Genomic DNA, 9,920 nt, shown 5'->3' on the forward strand with positions numbered 1-9,920 from the left:
TTGAAAAAGGCGATTGGGGTGGGCCCCAATTTAATGACTGGTGTCCTTAAAAGAAGAAATTAGGGCCCAGACAGACAGAGTGGAAAGACCCTGTGGACACAGAGAGAGAAGCCAAGAGAGAGCCTTCTAAAGCAGTCGACACTGTGTATACCTTGATCTTAGATTTCTGAGCCTCTAGAGCTGTGGGATAATAATTCTCTGCTCTTGAAGCCCCCAGTCTGTGGTCTTTTGTTACAGCAGCCCCAGGAAACCAACACATCCCCTTAGATTCTTTTTTTTTTTTCTTAAATATGGAACACTTCAGGAATTTGCGCTTCCTCCTGGCAAAGGGACCGTGCTAAACTTCTCTGTGTCATTCCAGTTTTAGTATGTGTGCTGCTGAACTGGTGCTCGCCTTTGATTCTTTAATCCCCAAGTTTACCAGAGCTTTTCTCAAAAAGTTGGCTGCTTGGGACTGACGGTCACAGCGCACTCAGCCTTTGCGACCGCATTTGCGTGAGTGTGAGCAGACACTGAACTACAGCATTTCTGAACAGTTTTGTGACCCTTCTGACAGTATGGCACATGGCACACTAATCCATTCTCCTCTGTAACATCGCTATAGTTCACACACATGTTCAGGAATCAGGACGGACTTAACGACGGTGGTATGTGTGCTGGAAGGAACCCCATGACCAAAGGTAAAATTTTGGTCTGCAGTGTCCTCTTCCTGTTACACTGGCTTAGCTCCTCTCCCTCATTATCACAGACACAAGTGGTAGCGCTCATTAAAAACCCTGTGCTTGGGTGAAAATACCAAAATACTGCAGATGGCAGCATGGCATTGAACATGATGATTTTAGAGCAAAACCACTGCATCATTGTCCTGCTTTCCTTTTTTTTGCCTTTTTTCTTTTTTTCTAGTGGCTAAGTTACTGGAACCTTTTAAAAAATGATTATTTATGGTGCAAACTTGGAAAAGCAATTATGCCTGTTTTTCAAGCTCACTCCCATGGCCTGGGCTACAAAGTACCAATCAGCAACATCCCCTTGAAAGGCCCCTAGGCAAATACATTCTTATTCTAGCTACCCACTTGGAGAACCCCAACTTGGATTTAAACATATTTGGAATTAAGCTTCAGAGATGTTCCCAGTCTTCTTTCAAGTTCCTAAAGATAAGTTTACCACATGTTAAAGTAATAGTTATTCTTAGAACTCGCAGAAACGGCGATAAGACTGAGAGCTGCCTTTCAGATTGTGGGTCACGTGCTACTCTGTAATGGGTAGAGGTATGGATACCATGCGGTCTGCCCCCCATTCATTTTCAAAGTAGTTGCTTCAGGGAACTCCAGTAAGGACCATTGTCAGTAAAATCTAAAACTCTAAACCTGGGGCCAGCAAAAGTTTTCGCTATAGGTCCAGATAGTAAATATTTGCAGCTTTTTGGGCCGCATGGGTTTTATCACAGCTCTGCTGCTGTTCGCCTGAAGCAGTCACAGACAATACATATACCAGTGGGCATAGCCGTGTTCCAATAAAACTTTATTTACGAAAGCAGGCAGGCAGATTTGGCTCTGGGCCAGTGTTTGCCAACATCTGCTTTAAACCTGGGCCTGATGTCCCTCTGAGGAAGATTCTGTATGGAGTCTTTGAACCCGTGTATACACTTTGCCTTCCATCTTTTGTTCTCCCTAAATGCTGCTGTGTTCCACACATACTTCGATTATGGTCCTATGTCATCTTTTTTGGAGGTAAAATGTTGGATTGGATGCAGTAGGGGACTGACTGTTGAGCTTGATACTGTAGATCAGGCTAATCATGATGTTGACCTGGGCATATCTCATTTTTAATTTTTTTACATTATTTTTATTTAAAAATTTTTAAAATGTTTATTTATTTTTGAGAGAGAGAGAGAGAGAGAGAGACAGACAGACAGACAGACAGGTGCAGAATCCAAAGCAGCCTCCAGGCTCTGAGTTGTCCGCACAAAACCCGACATGGGGCTTGAACCCATGAACCATGAGATCATGACCTGAACCAAATTTGAATGCTTAACCATATGAGCCACCCAGACGCCCCTCAGTTTTTAAATCTTATTTCTTCCCATGGGATCCATCTGGATTGAGATAAGAGTTTGGGGTTGGAATTGTGCTCAGAACTGTCCCAGTAAGTATGAAGGTAATGGAGAAAATGCTCTTTAGGTATCTTGGGAGCAAAGCATGTGCCTATTAACCAAACAACCAGCTTAGGGAATAAATTATATTAGTAATTGTATTAGAGATCATGTACATATACATTTATGTATTTATGACAGTGTCCTGGCTGTAACGATATGCATTAAACATATGCAATGAATTCTCAAGAAGTCGATATATTTATGGGGCACCTGGGTGACTCAGTTGGTTAAGCATCCAAGTTTGGCTCAGGTCACGATCTCACGGTTCGTGGGTTCAAGCCCCGCATTGGGCTCTGTGCTGACAGCTCAGAGCCTGGAGCCTGATGTGATTCTGTGTCTCCCTCTCTCTCTGCCCCTCGCCTGCTCATGCTCTGTCTCTCTCTGTCTAAAAATAAATAAACCATTAAAATATATCTCTTTAAGAAGTCAATACATTTATTAATATATATATAATCAATATCAATAATCATTAATCAGGTCCCATGGGTGCTAATTCCACATATAGTCCACTTGAGGCCATTTGCTAATGTCTGGTCCCTAGTGAAAGATGGCTTAGATGTAGATAATGGTGACAAGTGTGAATATCAGCAAACATGAGCTTCTCAAGGCTACTTTCAGGCAGACCTGAGCTCTAAGAGACCTCAGACTGTTTTGCTTCTTCAAGGGATTCCTTTGAGGGAATTGACCTGCTAGGTTACTTCCCACCTATCCAGACTGGAGCAAATCCCAGAGGAATACAGCAAATAATTTCCAGTAATTCATCCTGGTAAACTTCTTCTGGGGCAGGTAGAGATGGAAGGGTGCTTTGGATAGCTTCTAGCCTCACCTTAATTCTATGCTAAGCTGTTGAGTGAAGTCCTTGAATATGAAACTGAAACTGCTTAAGGGTATCTCTTCTTTCACACAAAAGCCCCTCAAACTACAGTCTGTGCCGATATATTTTGCATGGATTAATTTATGAATGAACTCTATCATCTCTATGTGTAGTATGATACCCATTGACTGAAACCTAGGCAGAAATTTGGCCAACCCGCCTTCAAATATTAACCTGGGGTCATTTGAATTCCTGCTTTATGCCAGCTCTCACAGAGAAGGAAAGGCATTCCAGAGGCTTACCTGTACAATCAGGGACTTTGTCTACTTTCATCTTTCTTGACAGTTTGAAAATCTTTTTGTGTTGTCTGGGTTGCAGAAATAGACAAAACTAAATAGAGAAATCTGCTTTGTGGGAATAGACTTGGAAAGTGTGGTTGCTAAGATAGTGATAGGCTTTATGTAGGGGGAATTTCCATTATAATTATACTCAAAGAACCAGAAAAGTAAATTCACATGAAAAACGTACGTTGGGTATTTGGGAAGTGTGTTTTCTGTAGACAGGTTGTGTAAAGCCATATTGAGAGAATTCTTCAGAGGAAGACTTGAGAATTTGCCTAAGGCTTTGGGATGAAAAGTATTGCTAAGTTGTTTTAATTATTGGCTGAAATGTGATGGAAAGAGGGAAAAAATCCCCCAGATGATACAAAGTGGACTTACTTTCTCATACCATGGACAATTTTTGGGAAACATTTTCCTTTTCCACCCTCATTTGACAAGCTTTGAATACATATTTTCACTGCATACCTAGCCATCTTTCCTAGGTTCTAGAACTGTACTGTCCAATATGGTGGCCACTGGCCCCATGTTGCTATTAAGCACTTAAAATGTGGCTACTGTGACTAAAGAGCTGAATTATTAATTTTATTGAATTTTGGTTAATCAATTAATTATTTTTAAAAATATAATTCATCGTAAAATTGGTTTCCATACAACACCCAGTGCTCATCCCCACAAGTGCCCTCCTCGATGCCCATCACATTTCTGTTAATTTAAATGTAAATAGCCACATGTTGTGATTGACCAGTTTATTGGGNCAATTTTATTGAATTTTGGTTAATCAATTAATTACTTTTAAAAATATAATTCATTGTAAAATTGGTTTCCATACAACACCCAGTGCTCATCCCCACAAGTGCCCTCCTCGATGCCCATCACATTTCTGTTAATTTAAATGTAAATAGCCACATGTTGTGATTGACCAGTTTATTGGGGCAGCACAGATCTAGAACATTTCCACCATCATGGAAAGTTCTGTGTAGATAAAGCCATGTTCTACAGTGTGAGAGATCCCATTTTTATTCACAGAGTTGTTTTTCATATTGAAGACTTGGTTTTCTTCAAGCTCACAAAATGTGAAAAAGAAGGTTATGAAGATAATTTTGCTCCCATTTTATTCAGACAGTACAAACATTTGTTCGAAATGCTTTTCCCTTCTTCTGAGTAATTCCAGTTCTTTTTATCTGTAGCATTTTATATTTCTTTTTTTCCCTAATGATGTTAAATACAAATATAGTAATTTCAGGAAGGTCTTTTTTAATTAGATGCGCTTGGAATATTTTCACCAATCCTCAGTGTGATATCGGAGTAACCAACCCCATATTCTCAGTGAAAAAGTCATAAAAGGGAGAGTCGTTTTCTTTATTTGTGCTTAATAGGAAAATGCTGTGGTTTAGCAATAGCTAGTTCAGAGGGAGGAAGCTTTTGAGGTCTTCAGAATGGAGTCAGGATGGGCCTGTTAACTTACTTTCCTGCTCTCTTGTAATTTCGTATGAGGATACCTGTGAATATCTAATTTAGACTTTTTTTCTGTTCTTGTTTTTAGTATTATGTTAAATACACATTAGCTTCAGGAAAAAGGACAAACCTTTATTTTTATTTTTTAATTTAAAGTTGAAAAACATTAGGGGCACCTGGGTGACTCAGTTGGTTGAGTGTCTAACTCTTGGTTTTGGCTCAGGTCATGATCTCACAGTTTCTTTTTTTTTTTTTTAATATTTTTATTTATTTCTAGGAGAGAGAGAGAGAGAGACAGCGTGAGCAGGAGAGGGTCAGAGAGAGAGGGAGACACAGACTCTGAAACAGGGTCCAGGCTCTGAGCTGGCAGTCAGCACAGAGCCCGACGCGGGGCTCGAACCCACGAACCGCGCATGATCTCACAGTTTCATGAGCTGGAGCCCAGTCAGGTTCCATGCTGACAGTGTGAAGCCTGCTTGGGCTTCTCTTTCTCTCCCTCTCTCTCTGCCTCTCCCACACTCCTGCTGTCTCTGTCACTTTTGGAATACATAAATAAATTTTAAAATAAAATAAAATAAAATTAAGAAAAATTAAAATATATTCCGTGTACATCAACCCTTTCCCCTTGTACACACAAAATATCCAGAAAGCTTTTTATATACTTCTACATATTTGTTTTCCTATTTGAATAATGGATAAAAATTGAACAATAGTTTACACATTGATGTCTGAAGGATATCTAAAATACTTGAAATATGTTGACAGAAAAATTTCTCAGCAAGCACATTTGAGTGGACAGTACATTTCTTTATTTCTCAGGGTCTGTTTTGCTAAGAGACTATGGATCTGGAAATGCATGATGTATAGAAGGGACTTTATTTTTAGGTCATGGTTTACAACCTTGTGTTAGCATATTTCAGGATGTATGTAATGACCTTAAAGTGGTTGTATACCATCAAAATGGTGGAAATAATAATTTCTTGGTAATTTCATGAGGAAAAACAAATTGAAGGTGAAATGCATTAAAATTCCCAGAGAGCAAGTTTCCTGAGGGCATTAATTCTGTCTGTTTTGTCCATTAGTAAATCCAAGAGCCCCCAAAGTGCCTCTGCTATACTTGGTCCCTGTAGATTGAAGGCATTTATTTTTATTTTTTTATTTAAAAAGTTTTTTTAGTTCAGTTTTTGAGAGAGAGAGAGGGAAGGAGGGAGAGAGAGAGAGAGAAGGGGAGGGACCGAGAGAGAGAGGGAGAGAGAGAATCTCTGAACTATCAGTGCAGAACCTGAGGTGGGGCTCGAACTCACAAACCATGAGATCATGACCTGAGCCGAAATCAAGAGTCAGATGCTTAACCAGCAGAGTCCCCCAGGCGCCCCTAGAATGAATGCATTTAAATATGGGAGTCAGCTTGTCTATTATAATGCTATAAAACCACAGGAACGTTGGGGGTTGGGGCCGCCTCTGGATGATTTCGAGGCCGGAGACCCTACTGTCCAGAGGCAGGTGGTGACTCGGGATAGCAGCCCAATGGGCCAGGCCTAGGCTCCTGGTCTTTCCATGTGATTGTTTCCTATATTGCAGAAAGGTTTCTGAAAGGCAGACCCAGTGTCAGAGACCAGACAGGGTTAACGGTCCCTTCTGGTATTTACACTTTAAAGAGCTACTCCGCTTTCTGATTGATGTCAGGCAGAAGGATGAAAGTGGAGGAGAGTCATTTCCCAGTTCCACATCAACACCGAACTTCACGTTCCCTCCCCATTATCTTGTCTCATCTGTAGATTGTCAGAAAAATGCATCAGCAGCATTGCACTCTGCGCAAAAGATTGCCAACACCTTCTACAAATAATAGTGATCAACATATTTAATAGACTTCAGCTGTCTTTTTGGGAGATCTGGCAACAAACTTAACTGAAAAAGAGAGTCAGATTTTTAAAAAGAAGCACTGCTTTATTGCCTAAATGTGGAAATAATAGAGACCACCAGCTGAGCTAATAGTTTTTCAAAAAAGAAGGTTAAACATGTCCATTGCTGCTTTAATAGTATATACATAAATGGAAGGTGACAAAGGGGAGTTATATGTGAAAAGGGGCTCGAGTTTGCTCCCGAAACATTATTATTCTGAGCTCTACCAACAACAGTGATCTGCATCTCATCTGAAGATGCTAAGAAACAATCTGCAAACCCTCCAACCGTGCTATCTTCAAATAAATAAAAGCACAGTACAGTTCACTTTTCAATGTCTCCTTCCCTCCCTGCAAACTTCTCTTGCCTGTGTTTCTCTCTGAAAGTGATTCTTGACTTTGCACTTCCCTCTTGCCCTTGGATGCTGGCTGGACTCCAAGCAGCAATGGAAATTTGTGAGTTTGGCAGACCTGACTTGTGAAATTATGCAGTTTGGTACATTTAGCCTATTTAGCGGAGATGTGAGAGCAGTGACGTGATGTACGCAGGGAAAGCCATGATTCTTGACAGCTGTTGAGAGTCCTTAAAAGAAATATATGTTCCCTACAAACTTTCATTCTAAAGTTGGTACACACCTCCAAGGTGGCCCAGAAATCATACGGCGGTGCTTCTCTCTCTCTTTCTCTTTCTTTCTTTCTTTCTTTCTTTCTTTCTTTCTTTCTTTCTTTCTTTCTTTCTTTCTTTCTTTCTTTCTTTCTTTCTTTCTTTCTTCCTTCCTTCCTTCCTTCCTTCCTTCCTTCCTTCCTTTCTTTCTTTCTTTCTTTCTTCCTCTTTTCCATTCATTCTTTCTTACTTTTTCTTCTTCTCTTACTTCCTTCTCCTCCTCTCCTTCTCCTTCTTTTCCCTCTTTCTCCCCCCTCCTCCCTCTCCTCTCTCCTCCTCCTCCTTCTTCTTCATCTTCAACATTCTATGAGCTAATTAAACTCTGAAAAACAATTTAAACACAAGTAGGCCATTACAATATTACAAAAAAAAAAAAAAGAACTGATAGTTGAAATCTTGTTTTCTCTGACCCTGACCCCAAGGCTTCAAGAGCTTTTAATAATAAATAGATAAAACTCCACTGAGGACAGAAAATCTCCCTACCTCCAACAGTTTTGTATTAGTTGGGGCTCTTGCCTGTTTCTACATCAGAGTTTATAGGTAACCTCTTTTAGACCTATCCAACTCCTCAGTTTTATATGCAGAAGGGAGATGAGAGCTCCTAGGACTTACTATAAAGATAGGATTTAAAACTCAATGAATCTTGAAATATCAATGAGTGAAAGGAAACCTAAATGCTGGCTTTGACTTTCCCATCTGGCTAGTGGTGGCTTTTATTTCCTCTGCACCTGCCTCTCATCCTTTTCTTTGGGAATGAACACAGTCAGCAGGGTATCTAGAAAGGATGTTAACATAGTCAGGTTTCTGGTTTGGGAACACTGAGTCTCCTGTCCCCCCAGCCCCCTCCTGAAGTGAGGTGTAGAAACATCCTGATGTTTTATTGCACTGATGAGAGAGCAGGAGGCAAAGATAGATTAGGTTTTGTGGACTGGGGAGGCCAGGAAATAAAGGTGACTGGTTCTACTTCTAGGGCCAGCGTGCACCTGATGTTTGCTGCCTGCCCATCCGTGTTCTCATCCTTGGAATTAGACGTGGGCTTGCCTTCCTGGCCACCTGGTTGCAACAAGAGTTACTATGGGTGTTGCCACTGGGCTTTGTAAGGAAGGCTCACACATGCTGTCTGTGGCAGATTGCAAAAGGTGGTCTCAATCCCTCACCCCTCCTTGTGTCCACGCCTCATTTTGATGTAGCTTTGCAGCTCTTTCCATCCAAAGGTAGCATCTGTTTCCCCACTGTTTGCATGTGTGCTGATCTGCTGTGATATTTAGAATGTGGTAGGTGTGATGAGGAGCCAGGGGCTGAGGGTAGGCAGAACTCCAAGGTAACCCACAGTGACCCTCACCTTGTGTGGTTTCCTTGACTCAATCAGAACCTGTGAGTATGAGGAGCTGTCACTCTTAATGATTACATTTTAGCAGAAGAGATTTTGCAGAAAATATAATTAACTTTACAAATCAGTTGATTTTAAGACAAAGGGAGTATCCAGGTGGGCCTGACCTAATCACATGAGCCCTGGAATCTGGGTCTAGAGGTCAGGGACTGAGAGGTCGCAGATCTGAAGTCTGAAAACTATTTGAAGCACCCTTTCTGATTAGAGAGGGCCATGTGATAAGGAGTGTGGGAGGCCTCTGGCTGCTGAGAGTGACTGAGTAAGGAAGCAAGTCCTATAGCTACAAAGAATCAAATTCTGCCAACACCAAAAATAAGATTTGAAGCAGATTTTGTTCCCCTTAGAAGTCCCCAGACAAAAGCTCAGCCCAACTTGTTTTCTAACTTGTGATGCCTAGAGAAGCCAGTCATGTTCTGATGAACTTCATTTTTTTTTTTAAGTTTACTTATTTATTTTGAGAGAGAGGGTGCACAAGTATGGAAGGGGCGCATGCGTGTGCGTGCGTGCGCGCACACACACACACATACAGAGAGAGAGAGACAGAGAGAGAGAGAGAGAGAGTCTCGAGCAGGCTCTGCACTGATGGAATGGTGCAGAGCCTGATATGGGGCTCAAACTCATGAACCATGAGATCATGATCAGAGCCAAAGTCAGACGCTTATCCTACTGAGCCACCCAGGCACACCTGAACTTCTGATTTACAGAACTGTGAGCCAATAAATTATTGTGTGTTAAGTCCATGGTAATTGTTGCACAATAGTAGAAAACTAAAGACAGTCTCAAAAGACCTGTGCATTTCTGTCCTCTCCTGGAACCTTGCCAAGGACATGAGATCATGTTCAGACTGTCCTACACTGGATGGAGCACGAAGGAAGCACCTCAGCTGACAGCTGGCCCACTTCTAGAAGCAGAGCCACATGACCACCCCCTCTCCCACCCCATATGCCAGAGGGAGCTCAGCTCAGAGTAGAACCTCCCAGCTTATCCTAGGTTGCTAACCTGCAGAATCATGAGTCCCATGGTCTGAATGTTTGTGTTTCCCTCAGGTTCATAGGGTGAATTCTAACCCCCATGTGATTAGGGCATGAGGGCAATCCCTCATGAATGGGATTGGCGGTCATGTAAAAGAAGTTCCAGAGAGATCGCTTGCCCCTTCTGCCATCTGAGGTGACAGCAAAAAGGTGGCTGTCTATGAACCAT

General features: G+C 41.5%; 1 non-coding gene across 1 annotated transcript; it reads right to left on the reverse strand.

Moving 5' to 3' along the window:
• Positions 1-284: 284 nt before the first annotated feature.
• LOC144228409 (U6 spliceosomal RNA) lies at positions 285-392 on the reverse strand. Its single transcript, XR_013334186.1, has one exon. It is a non-coding gene; the product is annotated as a U6 spliceosomal RNA (small nuclear RNA).
• Between the last annotated feature and the right edge of the window lie 9,528 nt (positions 393-9,920).

This window comes from Crocuta crocuta, unplaced genomic scaffold (assembly GCF_008692635.1).
Source record: "Crocuta crocuta isolate KB4526 unplaced genomic scaffold, BGI_CrCroc_1.0 scaffold369, whole genome shotgun sequence".
In the NCBI taxonomy this organism is placed as follows: domain Eukaryota; kingdom Metazoa; phylum Chordata; class Mammalia; order Carnivora; family Hyaenidae; genus Crocuta; species Crocuta crocuta.